Raw genomic sequence first — 22,681 nt, forward strand, 5'->3', positions numbered from 1 at the left:
GCCAAAGTGGTCTGTGCTTTAAAATACAATATAGCATTTGCTAATAATTTTGTATGTATGTATAAACTGAACATATAAGTATGTTCTTTACATGAAGTATACTCTTCGGTGTGTTAAAGAATTATTAATGGATGGATGTTGGAATTCAGCAAGTGTTAACGTTTTATATTCCTTCATCAATGTTAGAGTTTCATGTGAACCCTATTCTTGGCAAAATTAGTGTTGAAACCTCTCTCCTGTAACTTAAGAATCTCCACTAAAATAAGGTATGACTTATACATTCAGATACTTAAAAGTGCGTTTCTAGAATAGTATGTATTGGTATAGTCTACCGACACGTATGTTTTTCTCTAAAAAATAACATTGTCCTATTTGCTTAGATAAATATGGGCATTTTTTTTTTAACGGAAGTATGCTGGTGTAGGAAGTAAACAAATAGACACAAACAAAAATAAAAACAACAAAAAAGAAAGTTTGTAGCTTCAAGCCTCCAAGTGTCTGAGAAGTGAGCTTTTCTTTTTCTTGTTTCTACGGGGCCATAGCCACCCATTGATCCAGGCCTGACACCATATGATACACTAGAGCCAGTAATTTCAATTGTAAAAAGGAAACAATATATAACAGAGTGGAAGGGGGAGGGGAGAAGTAGCAAAAGTAACTGGGAAACAGATGTCATGTAAGTTGACAAGATGTGAGCATTGCTTTTGCTTTTTATCAGGTAATGGCCAGGCTATGTGCTGGCTGGGAAATTATTGAGAGTATGGCTATCTATTATTGTTTTTTTTGTTTTGTTTTTTTTTTTTTTTCGTTACTGAAGATTGAAGCCAGGGGCATTCTACCTTCAAGCTACACCCTAACCCTATTTTTTATTCTTTATTTCGACACATGTACTCACTAAGTTGCAGAGGGCCTCGCTAAGTAGCTGAGGCTGGTCTCAAACCTGAGACCCTCCTGTCTCAGCCTCCCAAGTACTGGGATTACAGGCTTGCGCTGCCATGCCCAGTTTATTATTGGGATTTTTAAAGCTGCTTCCTCTGCTGTAATCTTATTTCATTATCATCAGCTATCTCAGTCAAAGATTTTAAGATAAAAGTTTAAGCAGGGCATGGTGGTGCATATTTGTAATCCCAGCCTTTGGGAGGCTGAGACAGGAGGATTGTGGTTCACAGACAGCCTCAGCTACTTAGTGAGGTCCTTTGCCGGGGGTATAACTCAGAGGTAGAATGTGCCTGGGTTCCATCCCCAGTACTGCAAAAAATAAATAAATAAAATAAAATAAAAGTTCAACCAACTAACACATGCACTGTTAAAATTACCATGAAAGGTATAAGAGGTAAAAATGTCTCCAATATTTGAGTACACCCTCCATTATCTGTAATCTTTTTTTAACCAGAAGAGTAAGTTTCCCCTCTCATAGTATTAGCATGTAAGTGAAAATAAATTGGGCTCCCCATTATTGGAAACCTGAGGGAAGTTCCAAAGGTATATTAAACTAAAAATAAGTTTCCTGGGTTTAGTTAATGAAAATAACTCAGCCCAGCATGTACTGGCACACACCTGTAATCTCCATATTTGAGAGGCTGAGACTGGAGGACCTTAGGTTCCAGGCCAGTCTCAGTAACTTAGTGAGACCATCAGCAATTTATCAAGATCCTATTTCAAAATAAAAATAAAAGGGGCTGGGGGTATGCCCCTGGGTTCACAGATTCCTGGCTAAACTCTAATTTCAGAGAGATAATGAATAGTTTTAGTATAATTATATTACTTGAGTTAAAATACATCCTGTATTTTATCTGGCAGTGGTGCCTTGAAATATTTTAAAAGCATGTAAAAATATAAACAACATTTCCCATATGAGGCACAATTAAATGACTTAATTTATTGGCAAGTTTTGCTTAATGGAAGCCTTTATTAAAAAGAGAAGAGCTATTAACTTTCAGAGTCTATGTCTGACCTTTGAAAAGATCTGATTTTACTGATGAAAAGGGTTTTTCTTTAAACATAATGCCATTGTCATACTTTGTTACACTAACTGCCTTTATTTTACACTAAAATAGATTACTAATTTGAATTTGAATTAAAGTGGCCAGTAGAGTTAAGAAAACAAATACATCAATTTTCTGGTATTTTTCTAGTATCTTCATCACAGAACAGTAAGTTAGAGCGTCGGAAGGGAGAGTTGTACTTCTGCTATTTAATTAAGTCCTGTGTCTCAGTGGCTGCTTGTGCCCCCCGTTGCCATGGCAACTGCTCCTAACAAACTCCTGGTGTCCAGGGAGGAGGAGGGCTTGCATTTCTAGGCTTTGGTGTCCCTGAATGCTTAGCCGTGTCCTCTCTATTCCAGTAAGACGTAGTCTTCCTGAGAGGAGCGATGACGGCATTGAGCCCTCATCGTATTTCCTTCCCATGCTTTGCTCAGTAAACTGCACACTGTGAGTGTTCAATAAATGGAGGGACTAAGCCGGGCGAGGTGGCGCACATGTGTAATCCCCGCACTTGGGAGGCGGAGACGGGAGGATCGTGAAGGTTCGGAGCCAGCCTCAGCTACTGAGTGAGGCTTTCAGCAACTTACTGAAACCCTGTTTCCAAATAAAATATAAAAGCTGGGCGTGGTGGCGCACGCTTGTAATCCCAGCGCTTGGGAGGCGGAGACGGAAGGATCGCGTTAGGTTTGAAGCCAGCCACGCTGGCTTAAAAGACCCTGTTTCCAAATATTAAAAAAAGTATAAAATAGGTCTGGAAGTGTAGCCTGGAGGTAGAAGGGCTTCCAGGAACCCCAGTACCACCACACACACACACACACACACACACACACACACACACACCAAATAAAATATTTTAAAAATAGGGCTGGGAATATAGCCCGGAAGTAGAAAGCCTCTGGGTTCCACCCCCAGTACATAAAATAAAATAAAATAAAATAAAATAAAATAAAATAAAATAAAATAAATGTAGTGACTGATGCCTGCCATGTCTCCTGTGTTTTGGGTGGCCCCTCTTTCTGTCTACAGCTGTAGGGGATTCAAACAAGGCAATACTCAGTCTTAAGGGAAGAGGTGAGGTGAGCCTGCCCTGTGTATCCTCACTTAAAATTCTGATGTGTGTGTGTGTGTGTGTGTGTGTGTGTGTGTGTGTGTGGTACTGGGGATTGAACCCAGGGGCATTCTATCTCCAAACTATACCCCTAGCCCCATTTTTAAAATTCTTTGTATTTTTGAAACAAGGTCTCACTAGGTTGTGAAGGGCCTCACAAAGTAGCTGAGGCTGGCTGCGAACCTACGAACATCGTGTCTCATCCTCCCAAGTACTGGGATTACAAGCGTGAGCCACTATGCCTGGCTTTAATGTGTGAGAATGTAGCCATATCCTCCTGCCTTTTTTCTCTCCTCTGTGGCGTGTGTGTGGGAGGGGCTGACTGTGATCAAGGGTGCTATAGTGGGAGGGTGTCCGGCCTTGAGACATGGATACACCAGCTCTGGGAACTCCTGGTCTGTAGTAGTGGTCAGCTTTGTAGGACTTGACCTCATTCCCATCAAGGAGAACAGTAAACACCCATGCTAAGGAGGCCAGCTCACTCCTTAGGGCTGTTACCCTAAGCTAAACATCACCACAGCCACAAGAGCTCCCTTGCCTGCCTTGCACCCATTCATTTACTCTCCAGCAGGACCTTTTTGGGACCTTGCTGTTCCCCCCACTCCCAACACCTACTACAACTGCCACCTCTCGGGTAGCTCTCTTGGATTGGCTGTTTCTGGCCTCTCTGGCTTTCTGGTTCTCCTCAAGTGGAACATAGCCGCCCAGATTCCTCAGCCTGCCCCTGCAGCCCAGGGTCAGCCCCACAACTGCACGGCCCACCCACAGATTGCACATTAAAGGTGCTCAATAAATGTTTCAGGGAGCGAACAGATGAATAAATGAATGAATTAGTGATTTTGAATATAGTTGTTCATTCATGCAGGCCCTTTTTGGCTCTGTTGGGGAAGGCACACCTTCCTAGCCAGGGCCTCCTGCGGAGCATGCAGTAGGGCTTGATCAAAGCCGAAGCCAAGTAGAAATTGTGTTCTGTTCCTATCCAACCAGGCTGTATGTGATACCCAGAAAATCCTGCTTTCAAACTCACTGACCATAAAAGCTACTTCTGAAGCCGGGCGTGGTGGCACACGCTTGTAATCCCAGCATTCGGGAAGCTGAGACAGGAGGATCGCGCTTCGCGGCCAGCCTCAGCTGCTTAGTGAGCCCTTTTGTAACTCAATGAGACCCTGTTTCAAAATAAAGAATAAAAAAGTAGGGCTGGGGTGTAGGTCGGAGGTAGAATGCCACTGGGTCCCATCCCCAGTACCGCAAAAAATTTAAAAAATAAAATAATAAAAGCTACTTCTGTAGGTAAAAAGGATAAAGTCCAAAGATCTGTGTCCCAATCTCACTGGTTGTCACTAACTTGGGGTTCCAGGCAAGTCACAGGCCTTCTCTGGGGATCAGTTTCCTCTTGTGTATAACAAGGAACAGGGGCGGTGGCTCTGTGTCTGTTACCTCATGACTCGGTGGGTCTGAATTTCCTGCCTTTTATTACTCCACACCTTCAATTTCATTGGCTGCCTATTCACTCAGCCATCAGAGAAGCTCCTTCCCACCCAGACACACAATCACCTTGGAGGGAAATGTTCCAGGGGGGAGTCTCCAAGCCCCCAGCCCCTGTTAGGCCACAGTTTATCCCTAGAATACCAGCTCCATCCCATTGACATTTGGTGTGAAACCCCACTCCCCAAATAAATGTGGCCCCGTATGGAGAGTGGCACCACAGTATTTTGAAAGCCCACTCCATGGAGGCAGTGCTCAGGACCCTGGGGACAGCAGGTGGCAAACACAGGTAAAGAGAAGAAGGAACATCTGCCACAGGCGATGCCTTAGTTCATTCTCCAATCGACACGTGCGAGCTACCGTTTTCCACCTTTCACAGATGAAGAAATTGGGGCTCAGAGGGTGGTAATGTGTCCAAGGTCAGACAGCCAGTAAAGCACGGGGGCGGGATGGAGATCCCTTTGAATTCTGTTGGGATTAGGTCACGTCCACTATTCTGAGTCATTGTGGCTTTCCAATTCCCAGTCCTGGTGACCTAACAACCCTAACAAGAAACCACCCCCATCTTTGCCCCTTCTCCCGCCTCCCCAGCAGACATTGGAGGTTTTGAAAGCTAGAGCTTAGCACTGCTGTCCTGGATGCTTCCCCCAACCCCTGTTTATTTTTAGAAGGAAGATAATAAACTGTTGTCACCTCACAGGGAAGCCAAGAGATAGTATCAGTGAATGAGCTTTCACCTCTTTGGCAAACTACCAACATTATCAAGACAGATCTGATTTCTCAGAATCATGAGAAAGGAGACAAGCACAGGCCCACTTAGCCATCCGCCCGCCCCGCAGGGTAGAGCTTCCCAGTTTCCCCTTCACCTCTTATCTTGTTATCTTTTCATTAAGTTCCCTTTCCAAGGGAAATGTGCAGATTTTCTTACTCACAGGAAAACTCTATGATGCCTGGCTGTCCCCCACAATCTCAAACTCACTGTATCTGCAACCGAGCTTATGAACATATCCCAAACCTCTTCTCTTCCCGTCCCTCCGTGACTGCTTCCATTGCCCCTACTCTCCTGTAATTCACAGGCTCAAGGTCTGGCTCATCTTTTGAAGAGCATCAGAAAGTGGTAAAGAACTTTGTAGTCAGAAAGACTGGAATTCATATCCCAGGTTCCACTAGGTATGGGAGAGCAGGCAAATTACTCAGACCCAAGTCTTAGATCTGTAGTACTTACATCACAGGGCTTTTGAGAAAATTAAATGACAGTAATAACACTAAAGGATACTAATGACACTGATTTTAAAATGATATTGAAAAGAATTTTAAAGGGAATTTTTTTCCAGACTCATTGCAGCTGGGGACAATGACAGGTCACCCAACATTCTAGAGAGAAACATTAGATCCAGTCACATGATTTGCTAAGAGCAATGGTGGGGAAGGATTGGGCAGAATATCTACACAAAAATTGAAGACAGAGATAGGAGAAAAATGGAGACTTTTCTTGATTCTTCTGCACCTTTCTTTCAATAAACTAGTTATGCATGAAAAATATCTTGCAGACAGTAAGTGCTTAATGAATGATAGCCATTACAAGTGATGTCTAAGACTTCTATTTTAGTTATTGGGCTTGTCTAGCTGGTCTTTATTATCTTTGTTGAAAATACTCTAAATCAAAATAACCTTTGTTACATATAAACCAGAAAGTCATAGTGTGAAACAAAGGGCCTCCCATCTCCCACTTCACCCCCCCACCCCTACTTTCCCTACTCTTTGGTATCAGATTGTTCTGGAGAAGGCTTGGATCATCTCGCTCTCTGACTGGAGGCTCAGAGGCTATCCTTGTCAGGGGAAGATGAGTCCTTTTCTCACCTCTGGAACTCAGGATCAGTGTGGTCCTTGGCTTCTTTGGCAGAAAAATTTCAGCACGCACCAGTCCAAGACAAAGACAAAGCTTTACTTAGGTAAGTGGGAGGATACACATTCAAGAAGAAGAGAGTGACTTAGGAATTTTTACAATAGGAAATCCCTGGGGGGGGGGCATACAGCAAGGATGGGGGGGTCTTGGTTTCCTCTTTTGAATCCTCAGGTTTCTACCATTTCATTGGTGGGTGCTGGGTGGTGGCCAATGGTAAGACTTTTTAAAGGAACCTTTTTTTTTTTTACTAAGCATCTCAGTAATTTCAGGTGGTAGACAGACCCTTATGATTAAAAAGTGTGGGCCTGTTGAGGACCTTTGCCTAAGACAAGACAGGCCAGATGTGTGATTGTGTTTAAAAGCATGGCCTATTAAGGGCTCTGACCTAAAAAAACACAACCCTGTAAGGTGAAGAGAATGAAGTTTCTAGATTTTTAAAACTATATTTGTATCCATCCTTTCCAGTATGGTTTCTTTTCATCTATTTTTTTTCCTTTTTGCAGTACAAGGGATGGAACTCAGGGGCATTCTACCTCCAACTACACCCTCAGCCCTATTTTTCATTCTTTATTTTGAAAGAGGGTCTCACTGAGTTGCAGAGGACCTCACTAAGTAGCTGAGGCTGGCTGCGAACCGCGAGCCTCCAGGCTCAGCCTCCTAAGTACTGGGATTACAAGTCTGCCCCACCACGCCACACTTTCCTTATTATTTTTACTTTTTTCCTATCCTACTTCATCAAATTGGGCTGGGGGGTATAACTCCAAAGTAGAATTCCCCCTGAGTTCTATCCCCAGTATAGCAAAAGAAAAATAAAAAACTTAATAAATTAATTAAAATAAAAGCTGTGGGCATAGCTTGGTGATAGAATGCCCCTGGATGCAGTCCCCAGTACCAATAAGTACATAAAGCCTTAATTTTTGACAAGTTTACTGATTTCTGTGGTGTAAATAGTCCCACCATGGAAAATTTCAAATTATATGTGCTAATAAAATGAACACTAGTGTTACAGTTTTTGAGAGAAAATGTTGCCGTTTGGGGGAAACTGTCCCCAGGGATCTTTGTTAGACCCCTAGGAATAATTCCCCCGTAAAACCACAAAAACAGAAAAAGATAAAAAGCCACGGGTTCTTATCCTGAGCTAAGGATAAATATGCAATAACCCAGACTCTTGCTGCAGATTTAAAGAAGTTTATTAAAAAAATAGAAATACAGAAGATAGTTACAGCCTCATGTTACCCAGGGGTGACATAAGGGGGTGGTTCGAAGAAATTCACCAAAATACAAAGCACAGAACAGACTTTTTATACACATGACCTCCATCTTGTTCACGTAATTAGTAAAAGTCCCTGTAAGGTACCTACCCTTACCCTGTGAGGTACCTCCCCTTACTTTCCTGCCAAGGTGTACTTTACCGCCTAGGTGTCTCTTTTCAGGAAGGTCATGGTCAAAGGTCGAAGGTCGACCCCCTCCTCCCATCCTAGCTAGATTATCCAATTATTATGTAAACCTGTCTTCAGAATGAGGATGAGGAAGTCCTAGTTCCCCTCTCCTATGGACTTGCTAATTACCTTTAGCTTGGTTAATTTACATTGGAATAGTTGCCTACTTTATTTTGGCAGAAACCAAATCCTTTCACCAATTTTTGAAATATAATAATCAGAGCTTCCTCAAATCTTCCTAAGCCATTCCCAATACTGGTACAACTAGGAATGAGGAATGATGGGGAATGTGCCAGCATTGGAAAATTGCTTTTCAAAATGTAGAATGTAATCTGGGCCTGGGTGCTGTGCAGGCTTTGGGGGAGGGGGATGCAGCAGAGTTCCCTTCACCAAAAGTGATTATCAAGTACACAAAAGAGTTGTAGCCCAGGGCCTTCATATTTTAAAGACAAGTTTACATAATAAATAACTTCTAGCAGATAGGCTACAACTCCCCAAGGATGCGGGGATGATGGTACAGGCTGTCAAAGAAGACAGATACCAAGTGACTCTTGACTTTGTTAACCAAGTAACACATCTTGGCCTTAACAAAGACTTGCACCTGAGGCAAGGGACGGGCCCAAATCTACTTCAGGGCAGGAAGAAGGCTTTTGGTCAAGCTGGATGGGAAACAGTAAATCCTCATAATCATATCAAAAAGCTTGCATCCTAGATAATAGGCAGACCCACACCTGTGTTGGGTCAGGAAGACTACTGGTTAAGCAAGATGGAAGATAATGAATCTTTATAAAAACTGTTCTAAGTTTAGCTGGGCATGGTGGTGCATGCTTGTAATCCCAGAGCTTGGAAGGCTGAGACAGGATAGTACAGGTTCAAAGCCAGCATTGGCTACTTAGTGAGGTTCTCAGCAACTTTCTTAGACCCTTTCCAAATAAAGTATAAAATAGGTCTGGAAGTATAGCCTGGAGGAAGAAAAGCCCCTGGGTTCCACCCTCAGTACCACAAAAATAAATAAATAAATAAATAAATAAATAAATAAATACTGTTCTATATTCATAACCTCAGTGTCTTATTTTCAAGGCACTCCACTACGTCCCCCTGATGTGGTGCTTTATAATTCTGTTCCTTCTTTCTACCTTTGTAATCATAAAATTGCTTACGCTTACAGCAGTATAGTTCTGGCTATTTTTTCTAAATTAGCTAAGAACAAGAACCCACGGTTGGCTCGACATCTTGCTCCATTAGTTTTGGCGCCCCAAAGCGGGACTCCATTTGGCCCCATTACAAAGTAGGATAGAAAATATATTTTAAAAAAATAGAGAGAGACTAAGTGGAAAGGAAGCAGGAATTACAGTTTTAAAATCTAGAACTTAATAATCTTTGTCTTTACCCTTCAGGGTCTGCTTCTTTCTGAGGCAAAAATCCTTAGTAGGCCCACACCCTTAATCAAAATGGCGCCTCTTCCCCCTTGAGATTCCTGCAATGTTTAGTAAACAAAGGATCCCTAAGGAAGGTCAAGCTCAAGGGAACTTGGAGATTCTGAGGCAGTTCAGACCTCCACCCCTGCTAAGCTCACTCCTACTCCTTCAGGGTATAGAAGAACTGTGAGACACCAAGGGCACTCTCTCTTTTTTGTGTGTATGTGTATAGTACGGGGGAATTGAACCCAGGGGCATTCTACCTCTGAGCTATGCCCCCAGCCCCCTTTTATTATTATTGTTATTATTTTGAAACAGGGTCTCACTGAGTTGCAAAGGGCCTCACTATGTAGCTGAGGCTGGCTGCAAATCTGAATCCTCCTTTCTCAGCCTCCCAAATGCTGGGATTACAAGTATGCACCCCCATGCCCGGCTCTCTCCCTCTTGATACAGCTCACTTTTTCCTGTGAGTGTTTATCCCCCACTGTCTTTGTCCTGACTGGTACTTGCTGAAATTCTGCCAAGGAAGCCAAGCGTTCCTGAGGTGAAGAATCAACCTCTCTCCCTCTGTCAGGAAGAGATGTGCTGGAGCCTGCCTTTGCATATAATTTCTACGATGCAGATGTAAGAAACATAAGCCAATAGCATCCCCATAGGTTCTAGTCAATGAAAGGAGAATATGCTTGGGGTTGCTGGGTGTATTGGTCAGTGCTTGATGTGTTGTGATTAATAACAAACAACCTCCAAGTCTAGCACAGCATCATAAACAAAGGTGTTCAAAACATGCTTAATGAATATATCCTTTGCCTACAAAATAATCTAACTAGGTTAGCAGTTTTCACTTTTTTGTTGCTGTTGTTGTTTTACGGTCTGGGGATGGAACCCAGGGGCATTTGACCTCCAAGCTATACCCTCTGCCCTATTTTTTATTCTTTATTTTGAAACAGGGTCTTACTAAGATGCAGAGGGCCTAAGTAGCTGAAGCTGTCCTCAAACTGTGATCCTCTGGTCTCCGCCTCCCAAATGCTGAGATTACAAGTCTGTGCCACCACACCTGGCCAGTTTTCACATTTTAACACAAGAAATCCTCCCATCCCCCAACAATTCTGTATGGATGTCAAAGATGTGAAAGAGGTCAGAGTAAAGGAATGGGGCTTTAAGATCCTTCCTTAAAATCCTAGTAGGTTAGGCCGGGCGTGGTGGTGCACCCTTGTAGTCCCTGAGCTTGGGAGGCGGAGACAGGAGGGTCGCACAGGTTCAAAGCCAGCCACACTGGCTTATGAGACCCTGTTTCCAAAAAAGTAGGTCTGGGAGTGTAGCCCGGAGGTAGAAGGGTTTCCAGGAACAACAACAACAAAAAATCCTAGTGTGTTTCATAGAGTGTGGTTTGAAAACCACTAATTTGGATCTATTTTTTAATCTGTGAGGGCCCACATGTTGGACTTCATGGGGACTAGCCAGGGCCTTGAATTCAATGCAGGCTCACAATTTTAGGACCTTCATTTCCAGAGCCTTGGGCTCTGTCAAGAGTGAGCAGAACCCCTTCCACTACCATCTTCATCACCAGTGCCCTTGTTTATCACTCAGGCCCTCCCGGCCTTGCTGTTCCACGCTTCCCTGGTTTCCTGCAGAAATGTGCCAGCCTGGTCCTGGCTGATGGAGCTTTGTTCTCTCCAGCAGCCAGAAGGACTCCTCGACACCATCCATGCAGAAGCCAGGCCTCCCCAGGCTGGCTTGTCCTTGCTGACACCGCAGGGCTCCCCAAACCAGCCAGGTACCTGCAGTCTTCCAGTCTTCCTTTCTGATATATAAAGGCCCCAGCATGGGCTCTGTCCCTGCCTTTCAGAACTGTGGTTTCTTAGTCTCCAATCCCCCCCCCGGAAGGATTAACTACCTCTGACCTAGGGTCTGTCTCAACCTGCTATCACCTGACTCCTCAGCCCCAAAGGAAGTTTTCAGAAGGTTCCTCCAGGATATCAGCTCAGGTCATCAGCAGCTACCAGGAAGCCTCTCCCCAAGCCTTGTGCAGCCAGCGTTTCAGTCAGCAGTTTGTATAACTCACCCCATGGCTCAGAGGAGAGAGAGCCCTAGCATCTGTGGTGAGGAACACGGGGACCTCTTCCCTGCAGAACTTAGCTATGAGGAAACTTGTGACACAATGTCCATCAGGCCTCCTGTTACGGGCTGAAATGTGCCCCCCAAATAAATTCAAATGTGGAAGTTAGAACCCCTAACGCCTCAGGACACAGAACCACAGGTCCTTTATTTATTTATTTATTTATTTATTTATTTATTTATTTATTTTTGATACTGAGGATGGAACCCAGGGGCATTCTACCTCCGAGCTATGTTATTCTTTTTTCTGAAACAAGGTCTCACTAAATTGCAGAGGGCTTCATTAAGTAGCTGAGGCTGGCCGAGAACCTGCAATCCTTTTGTCTCAGTCTCCCAAGTATGACACAAAACCTTTAAACAAGTGACTAAGTTAAAATGAGGTCCTTGGGGTGGCCCTACCACCATCAGACTGGTGCTTTTATAAGAAGAGTAGTGCATACACAGAGGTAGCTACAGAAAGAGGCAGCAGGAAGGCAGCCATTTGCAAGCCAGGAAGAGATCCCTTTCTAGCAACCAGCCTGTAGGTAAGGGCTCCAGACCCCAGACCAAGAGAACATACATTTCTGCTGGGTTTTTTTTGTTTTTGTTTTGTTTTTTTGTTTTTATTTATTTATTTATTTATTGGTGGTACTGGGGGTGGAACCCAGGGGCTTTCTACCTCCGGGCCATACTCCCAGACCTATTTTATACTTTATTTGGAAACAGGGTCTCATTAAGTTGCTAAGAGCCTCACTAAATAGCTGAGGCTGACTTCGAACCAGCGCGATCCTCCTGTCTCAGCCTCCCAAACTTGGAGATTACAAGCATGCACCACCACGCCTGACGATTTCTGCTGTTTAAGCCATGCATTCCATGGTATTTTGGCCTGGTGGCCCTGGTAAACTAATACACCTCCTGTCCCTGAAGGGCACCAGGCTCAGAGGGCCACTCTCATTGCTAGGGCCCAGAATCTGGCCCCACTGCCCAGAGAAGACAGAACTTCATTAATGCCCCCTCCTGTAACCTTGAGACGTGCGACTAAGATCTCACACCTGTGCCCTGATCCCCTCGTCATCAACTGCTTTGGTTTTTCCTGCGTGGTCTTTAACTTCACGAGCATCCCTCGGGGATGGAAGAAGAGCTATTTTCAACAAGAAAACAGGCCACTGGGACAAATAAACCTGATAGGCAAGTGAGATTACACCTGGCTTAAGCGGGTCTGCACAGCCGAGAGCTTCCCCAGGGTGAGCCAGCCAATCCCAAGACCCAATGCAGCAGGTGTTTTCTTGGGTGACTTCCAGCAGTAGGGTTGGAAGATAAACACAAAATGCCACTCAATTTCAAGTTCAGCCGAGCGTGGTGGCTCACGCTTGTAATCTCAGTACTTGGGAGGCTGATACAGGAGGATTACAGGTTTGTGGACAGCCTCAGCTATTTAGTGAGGCCCTCCACAACTTAGTGAGACCCTGTTTCCAAATAAAGAATAAAAAATAGCACTGGGGGTGTAGCTGAGAAGTAGAATGCCCCTGGCTTCCATCCCAGTACTGAAAAAAAATTTTTTTTCAAGTTCAGACACAGTGATTACTTTCTTAGTATAAGCACGTCCCGTGCAGTGTATTTTTATTTGATAAATCTGGCAACCCTATCCAGGGGCTGTTGTTGGAGTTGGTGAGGGGTAGCAGGGGTCGGGGGTAAGGACTCAGAGACAAGAAATCCAATACAATTGGGCACTGCAGTGTGGGCCGCGCCCACAGAGGACACGACCAGGGCTACCACATCATAGATGCTTGATGGGAGGGAGGAAAGGAGGCAGGGATCTCTGTCACCTCCCCAGTCTGCAGCCCCCCACTTAGAACAGAGATGTCTCTGCTTTCTGTCACCGAGGCAAAGGACTGCCAAAAAATGCCTGGCTTGAAACAACACAGATTCGTTATCTTAGAGTTCTGAAAGCCAGAAGTTTGATATGAGTCTCACTGGGCTAAAATCCAAGTGGTAGTAACATCATGTTCCTTTTGGGAAGTCTACGGGAGAACCCATTTCTTACCTGTCTTCTTTCTTTCTTTTTTGGTACTGGAGAACCTTTTCCAATTCTCATTCATTCTCATATTCATTCATTTCCTCCTTCTCTCTCTCTCTCTCTCTCTCTCTCTCTCTCTCTCTCTCTCTCTCTCTCTCTCGGAATTGAACCCAGGGGCATTCTATGAGTGAGCTACATTTCTAGCCTTATTTTATTTTTGAAACAGGGTCTCAGGAAGTTGCTGAGGGTCTAAGTTGCTGAGACAGATCTTTAACCAGTGATCCTCCTGTCTCAGCCTCCCAAATACTGTGATTACAGGTGTGTACCACCATGCCCGGCTCCTTTTCCAATTTCTTGAGGCTGTCTGTGTTTTTTGGTTCCTGGCCTCTTCCTCCTTCAGAGCCAACATTGTGACATCTTCGAGTCTCATTCCTGGGTCTCCTTCCCTGTCCCCTCCCCCTTCCTTCCATCTCCTTCCCTGACTGACTCCCGCCTTCCTTTTATGAGAGCCTGGTGATTACATTGGCTCACCTGGATAATGCTTCCATATCCATGGGGTCTGGGGATTAGGACAGGGACATCGTGTGGAGGGGACATTATTCTTTCTGTGACAATGTTTCTCTCCGGTGATATTTGCCACCTTGTCAAACCTATTGCTGGGGGGTGGAGGACCAAGAACCAAGAACAAACAAACAAACAAAGAAACAAAAACAAGGCTCTGACCAGGGTCCGTGGATCATAGCTATACACAACAGTACAGGAAAATCAAGGCTCTCAATTTGGGGTTGATAGTTGGGTACAAATATGAAAGGCTAAAGGAAAGGAGATGGTATCATACAGAAGGAAAATAAACCTGAAGCTAAAATGCATACATATACCGACTGAACACACCCAAAGTGTGAGGCAGGGACCCAAGTATGCACTGGGGTCATTCCTGGTGGCCGAGGCTGCCCTGTTGCTTTACTACTAGCCAGCTTCCACTTGTTTGGAGCAGAGGGCACAGATGCTTTCCCTGGAGATCACAGCCCTGGGATGGCCATGGGACACCATCTCAGCTGCTGTCCTGCAGGCAGATAAATGGGGAGGGAGACACTGACCCGAGCAGAACTTGGGTGTGGTGGCGCATGCTTGTAATTCCAGTACTGAGAGGCTGAGACAGGAAGAAGAAAGGTTTGAGGCTGGCCTCAGTAGCTAAGCAAGACTCTCCACAACCTAGTGAGACCTTGTTTCCAAACGAAAAACCTAAATACATAAATAAAAAGGACTGGGGATGTAGCTCAGAGGCAGGATGCCCCTAGGTTCAATGTCTACTCTGTCTGTCTGTCACACACACACACACACACACACCAGAACTTCATCATCTCGCACCTCTGGAGGCTAGAAGTTGGATGAACTGGGCTGGACTGGAAGGGAGCCCTGTGCCGGCCCCTCCCACCTCCTTGGCTTGGAGAAGCATCACCCTGATCTGCTTCCGGCTCCGTGTGGTCTCCTTCCACATATGTGCTCCTAAGTTGCCCCTTTTTATAGGACACCCGTCATCCTAGATCAGGGCCCACCCTAATGACCTCATCTTAACAGATTACATCTGCAGAGACTCCGTTTCCAAATAAGGTCACAGGTTGAGATCCTGAGGAGTTAAGACTTCAACGCAGAAAAATTTGGAGAAACACGATTCAACCCATAACCACACTGCTGGGAGACTTCTAGTGGCTAAATTCCTCAGCTTTCTGCGAAGAAGGCACAGATCACTGTGCCCTCCAAACCTCCGTTGTCTCCCTCTGTGTGGATGACATCGGCTCCATACAATGCACACAAGCCCCTGGCTGCTGGGCTACAGCAGAAAGCAGTTTCAGAGGCTCACACAGTCAACTTGTCCTCACAGCTCCTGGAGGTGGGTACAGACCTTGCTTTATGGTTGAAACTTTAAGAGATTGAGCACCCTGCCCAGAGCCACAAGGCCAGGAGGGCAGAGCAGGGTTACACCTTGGACACTTACCACCTGGGAAGCCCAAGTCCTTGGGGAGGCCGGCCCCCAGACAGGAGCAGCCCACATCCGTGCCTAGAGGAGGGAAGTGGTTTCGGGTCACGCGTGGACTCAATGGCTTGCCATTCGCCACTCTCAGTTCCCAGATGCCACCTCGCCTTGTCCTTTGGAAGTATTGGCCTTTCTAGCTAGGTAAATAAGACTCCTTCCCCAGAGCAATGCAATATTGCAGAAAGAGAAAAGGCATTCTCAAATTTGCAGGAGAACACGAGAGGAACTTAATAAAAATTCAGATATTGGGTTTCAGCCCTCTGTTCCGGGGTGAGGCTCCAGAATGCGTGATGGACAAACTCCCTGGGTGATATCGATGGAGGTGGCTTGTGGGGCACATTTTCAGAAACTGTTCTGGAACCTTCGGCCCTTTAGCATGTTGGACTCTTCCTTTTTTCCAAACAAAGATTATGGGGCAGAAGATCTCACCACCACCCTGCCTATGATCTGCTTGGAGGGGCGACCGAGTCACAGGTGGGTACTGACGGAAGACCAAAGAGATGGAGGGCAGAGAAGGAGTATCAGCCTTCCTGTTCTATAGTCATCAGGGGACAGGTGAGCAGTTGTGGCACTGCCAGGGAGAGGAGTGACATGGATTTGGGGGGAACAGAAGGTCTACGACGTCACCTCACCTTCCCAGGGCCAGCCTTAGTCCTCCGAGGCTGGGCTCAAGGGGCCCAGTGACAGACTACTAAGCTGCCCAAGGAAGGTTGAAATGGTTGGGAGACCCCACCCCAAGCCCAGCCCCCTCCTGGCTAACCTGGAGAGCACTGTTGTGAGAGCAAGGAGAAGGGCGTACGATGCAGCGCTGACGAGCCAGACTCCAAAGCCAGTCTACCTGCCTCCACTCTCAGGTTCTTCCCTTCGCCTGCCCTCCGACAAATCAACAACCTCTTGGGGCCTTTAGTTTTTGTTTTTGTTTGTGTATGTATGTGTATGTTAGGGGTTGAATGGTCCACTGCTGAGCTACGTGCCCAGCCCAGGTCTCAGGCTTATCATCCTTCAGATGGGGAGAGAACAGTGTCCATCTCTAAAGGAATTGCAGAGAATGAACAAGTGTGTGTGTGTGTGTGGTACTGGGGATGGAACCCAGGGGCATTCTACCTCTGAGCTACACTCCCAGCCCTATTTTTTATTCTATATTTTGAAACAGGGTCTCGCTGAGTTGCAAAGGGCCTCACTAAGTAGCTGAGGCTGTCCGCAAACCTGAGAACATCCTGACTCAGCCTCCCAAATGCTGGCATTAAAACCATGCTCCATCACGCCTGGCCAAGTCATCTTTTTAAGCACTTAGCAGTTGAAGGTGCTCGGAAGTGATAAAGTGACTAGCCAGGTGTGGAGGTCCACACCTATTATCCCAGTACTTGGGAGGCTGAGACAAAAGGATCGCAGGTTCGAGGACAGCCTCAGCAAGTAGTGAGACTCATTAACCTAGTGAGATCCTGCTTTAAAATAAAAATAAAATGGATCTGGGGGTGTAGCTGGGAGGTAGAATGCCCCTGGGCTCTCCCAGTACCACTGGGGTTTAAAATGATTAGCCAGTGAGACAGGGTTGGAATTGTTACTTTTGTTTCCAGCAAACCCACAGAGAGAAAAAATGGCACAGAGTAGCTTGTAAACTATCTGTCGAATTCAAATTCAGTGATGCCCGCACCCTCCCCACCTGACCAGGTGGCGCCCAAGATCTTCTCCATGGTCCTCGGCACAGGGTTTGTCCCAGATGGGCACCAAGTGTCATGTACCAGCCCCCAGGGGTGACCTGAACAGAAGCCACAAAGAGCTGGGTCCCACTGACAGCTGGATCGTGTCCCCTAAGCCCTCCTCTTAGGCTTTAAAAGCAGCTCATACAGCTTTCCTTCCCCATAACCCTGGAAAACCGGGGTCTCTCGATTCCCACCCTTCACCCTAATGTCTGAAGAACTGCATGAGGATAGCAAAAATGGTTGGGGAGACCCTACCCTAAGCTCAGCCCCCTCCTACCGAATCTAGAGAGCACTGTTGTGGGAGCACGGAGAACGGCAAAGGCAAAGGAAAGCCTCCGAAGCCCGCCTGCCTGCGCCCACTCGTGGGTCCTTCCCCTCCCTAGCTGTGAGCCCTGGTAGCCCTCCCGTCTTTTCTCCCCCAACACTCTGATTGATGGCGCCAGCCAGGAATCCAGCAGCTGCACAGCCGCTGCTAGCAGAGGGGAAAGCCAGGACCTGCTCCCCCAGGCACTGGGCTGGCAGATCCACGCCGCCCAGGGGGAGAGTCTGCACATCGTGGGTCCTGCTGGTTCCCTGGGCATGCGGGCTGGCATGGGGGCTCGCAGGTCTTGCCAACTGTAATCGGGAACCAGCACCACTCCCGGAAGCACAAGCTCCTGCCAGTCTCAGCCCTTGGAAGGCGCTCTGTTCCCATGCCAGTCACTTACCTCCGCGCCTGCGCACGTGACCTGAGCAGCCTGCTAATGCCAAGATCAGAGCCAAAGGCCGGGGTCTCTGCGCGTGCGCACCAAAGGGCAACCAGGGAAAAGCGCTTAGGGTTTACAGTTATCGGTTTTGATCTGCCAATTTCTTATTTTTAGCTCGGCACAAACAAAATGGCACTTATTAACTATGAAAATTACCTTTGTTATTGAATTTCCTTCAGGAAGGAGAATTTCATTGAAGTGATTCTGAAACTCTAGCTCCTGACCCCGAGCCCCTGGCAGTGCAGGGGGACTTTTTAGATACTCTGATATTCTGGACAACCTTTTGTGGAGGGAAGAGGCTTGGCCCCCAGTGTCCAAACTAAGAATATAAAGGTCCAGGGAGGAAAATAGACGTTGATGTATTTTAGCCCAAGAAATAGAGTAAGGGGACAGGTGTTCTAGAGTTTGGCAGGGTTGAAAGCCCAGGAACATTTAGAAGAGTGGACCTCACCAGGCTTGGTGGCACATGCCTATAATTCCAGTACTTGGGAGGCTGAGACAGGAAGATTACAAGTTAGAGGCCAGCCTCAGCAACTTAGAGAGACACTTGGCAACCTAGTGAGACCCTGTTTTAAGAACAAAGTATAAAAAGGGCTTAGGAGCATAACTTGGAGGTAGAATGTCTTTGGATTTAATCCCTAGTACACCACAGGAGGAGGAGGAGGAGGAGGAGGAGGAGGAGGAGGAGGAGGAGGAGGAGGAAAGAAGAGAGGAGGAGGGGGGAAGGGGAGGAGGAGAGGGAAGGGGAGGAAGAGGAGGAGAAGGGGGAGAAAATAAGAAGAGAGGAGGAGGAGGAGAAGGGGGAAGGGGAGGAGGAGGAGGAGGAGGAGGAGGAGGAGGAGGAGGAGGAAGCACATGGTGAGAATAAAATTATGGTGTGCGGTTGAGGCGTAGGGAAGGGGGATAACATGAAATAAAGACCCTGAACCCCATTTGAGATTCATTGTCTTAACTGTGCGGGGCCCAGGACAATAATGGAAGGGACTGTACTTTCCCAGGCTGGTTGTGAGGTTGGTAAAGACAGCCTTTGATGCCCAGGCTGCCTGTGGAGAAATCACTTGTTCTGTAATTATGTTTTCTCTAGATATCACACCACAGTCTCAGGGGAGACACAGCTTGCCTTGTTCCATAGATCCCAGAAAATTAAATTGACTGTGTGGCTTGCTTTGGCCAAAAGAGTAGAGGTAGGAGTGAAAGGGGGTTGGGGGGAAGTTTTGAGCCCAGTTAGAGACACCGTTCCTACTCACTCCTTAGTTTGCAGCTGAGACAGGAAGGATGAGATTCATGGGTCAGATTTGACCTCACCTGCAGCTTGGATCTGAGCCCAGCAGAGCTCTGCACAGATCAGCTGAACACAAGTTGATCAATAGACACGTGAGGGAGAAATCCCTGCTTAATATATGTCACCGAGTTTGGGATGGTTGTTGCACAGCATTACTGTGGCGATAGCTGACTGATGCACAGCCCTATTCTTGTTTTCATTTTTTCTTTATATCTCACATGTTTTGTCCTCTACCTAAAGGTCTTGGGTCAAACCCTGACCTCTTAGACCCAATCTCAAGTGCAGACTTTTATTCCCCAAATATATAGGTGGGTTTTTTTTTTTTCTTTCCCAAGTCTTTTTTTTTTTTTTTTTTTTTTTTTTTTCAGAAAGATTGTGCTATCAGGATCTCGGGAATCAGCAAGTGGATGAGAGCAGCATTTACAGACTGGGGCATCTTTCTTGGATCTCTTCATTTCACACTCCTACAGACTACGGCCAGACAGATTTCAGTGCACGGCTGATTTTGCAGGAAGGCTCAAGTTTGGAACCTGTTGCCAATTTCAGCTGGGCATTTGAGGACTTCTCTCCACCCCTCCCTCAAGGTTTGGCCAAATCCCCAGTCCAAACGGCAGTGTGTGTTCAGGAAGATGATTAATGTGAGCAGAAGGCTCCAGAGAATCTCTCAAGGCCCTTTTGTTTATTAAATTTTAAAAAACTATGTTTAAATATAATGTCAAAGGTATGACACAGGCCAGCGTGATCCAAGGCAGACTGTCAGCTTTGACCTTGAGTAACTACATGTTCTTCAAGTTTTGACTTCCAGACTTAAAGCCCCTGAAGAGTTTTCAGGAAGGAAGGCTTGAACTGCGCGAGGAAGAGGTCAGCACAGGGCGGCAGAGCCATCCATCTCTATCAGCTCGTCTTAGTGGCAGAGGCTGCAGCTTTGATGTTGGGGTGCAGGACACAGCGGGATCAATGCCACGTGCAGTAGGAGGCACACACTCCCTGCCACCTGGCCTGGGCTGGGCACGTCACTCTGCTCCCCCACCCCCGGCTTCTCACTTGCCTTCATTCATGGCCTTTGCCAACAATTCCTGGGAAGCTCATGTACAGGGCCCAGCCCCAGGGATTGGAGATCCATGGAGTATGGGACGGGGGCCCAGGCCGCCTGGCTTAGCTGTTGGGGGTGGAGGGACAGATGAGCACAGGGGAGGCCTGGTAAGAGGGAGGTGTGTGATTCAGCTGGGGAAAAGGGGGGCGCATCGCAGCTAGGTAAGGTGGTTAGGGAGGACCAGAGCAGAATTGTTCCCCCCTTTTAAAAATGAGTGTTATAAGCCCAGCATGGTGGTGCACACTTGTAATCCCAGCATTTGGGAGGCTGAGACAGGAGAATCATGATAGGTCGGGTCCCTCCCTCCCCTCCCCCTATGTGACCCCTTAGTGGGGACAGGAGGTGGAACCCTGGAAGCCAGAAGCAGAGATATTGCGAGAATCCAGGTGCCTTGAGACTCCAAACATCGCGAGACACACTCGAGGTCATGAGACTACAGATGTCACGAGATGTCGTGAGAGAATCGAAGTTCCATAGCTTAGCCCCATCCCTTGAACCCCCCTGCTTAAAAACAATACACCTAGCCGGGCGTGGTGGCGCACACTTGTAATCCCTGCGCTTGGGAGGCAGAGACAGGAGGATTGCGCAGGTTCGAAGCCAGCCATGCTGGCGTAAGAGACCCTGTTTCAAAAATATAAAATAGGTCTGGGAGTGTAGCCCGGAGGTAGAAGGGCTTCCAGGAACCCCAATACCACCAAAAATAAATAAATAAATAAATAAATAAAAACAATACACCTGCCCTGCAACATGGGCAACTCAGCTGGCCAATCAGGATATGGGCAACTCTCCAGGCATGTGGCTCATGGGCCCCTTCCCCCACGACTGGCTGACCTTGCTCTGAACCCCAAGTCCCTGAACCCCGAAGGTGCCGAGGTGCTGGATTCTTCCTGATTAAAGCAGATTTTCCGGTACCTCGGTGGGTGCTTGCCTCCTTCGCAATCTCCCCCAATCCCTATTTTCAACATTACAAATCATGGTTTGTGGACAGCCTCAAATACTTAGTGAGGCCCTTTGCAACTCAGTGAGACCCTGTTTCAAAATAAAGAATAAAAAAGAGGGCTGGGGGCACAACTCAGAGGCAAAATGCCCCAGGGTTCCATCCCTAGTACCGCAAAATTTAAGAAACCAGGTATGGTGGCGCACGCTTGTAATCCCAGCATTCGGAAGGCTGAGACAGGAGGAACACAGTTAACAGACAGCCTCACCTACTTAGTGAGGCCCTTTGCAACTCAGTGAGACCCTGTTTCAAAATAAAGAATAAAAAAGAGGGCGGGGGGCAGAGCTCAGGGGCAAAATGCCCCAGAGTTCCATCCCTAGTACCGCAAAAAAAAAAAAAAAAAAAAAAAAATTTAAGAAACCAGGTATGGTGGCGCACACCGGAAGAATGAGACAGGAGGATCACAGTTAACAGACAGCCTCACTTACTTAGTGAGACCCTTTGCAACTCAGTGAGACCCTGTTTCCAAATAAAGAATAAAAAAAAAAAAAAGTAGGGCTGGGGGTGTAGCTTAGAGGTAGAATGCCCCTAGGTTCCACCCCAGTACTGGAAAATTTAAAAATAGGGCTGAGGGTATAGCTCAGAAGTTGAATGTCCCTGGGTTCCATCTCCATTAAAAAATAAATGAATAAAAAAAATAATCCAGGTGTGGTGCCTGCTTGTAATCCTAGCATTTGGGAGGCTGAGACAGGATTGTGGGTTTGAGAACAGCCTCAGCTACTTAATGAGGCCCTTTGCAACTTATTGAAACCTGTTTCAAAATAAAGAATAAAAAAAAATGGTCTAGTGGTATAGCTTGGAGGTATAATGCCCCTAGGTTCAATACCCCCAGCACCACAAAAAAATAAAATTAAAAAAATTTTTTAAAAGTGAGTGTTATAAAAATCACAGTAATGTACAACGTATTTTTCATAAGCAATCAAAGAAGGGGGCAGTGTTGAGCATCTACATTTTGCAATACAAAACAGTGTAAATAACACAGCAGTCCATAAAAATACACAATGCTAAAAAAAAAAACAGTGCTTTCTTGATGGTTCTTTTACTGGGTAAATACTTGAGCCAGAGATATTTGAACTCTAGGGTTCAACCAACCCATCCCAGTTAGACACAATTAAATCCTGTGACATTGTGAGGGGCCAGAAGCTACGGGAATCATCATGTAGGTCAATACTCCTCCCTACACACATTTCATCATGTGGTCAAGGGAAGGATCCATACAAACGTGGCATCCAATATAAAAGGAAAATGGCTGCGCTGTGTTACAAGAACCTGTTCACTAGTTTTAAAATGGAGGCAGAGGCAGAGAGTGTGGCTGCAGATAGACTCTTCTCTGCTGCTGTCAGAATTTTCTTTCTTTCTTTCTTTCTTTCTTT

Source organism: Muscardinus avellanarius (assembly GCF_963383645.1).
Source record: "Muscardinus avellanarius genome assembly, chromosome: 6".
NCBI classification, from domain to species: Eukaryota; Metazoa; Chordata; class Mammalia; order Rodentia; family Gliridae; genus Muscardinus; species Muscardinus avellanarius.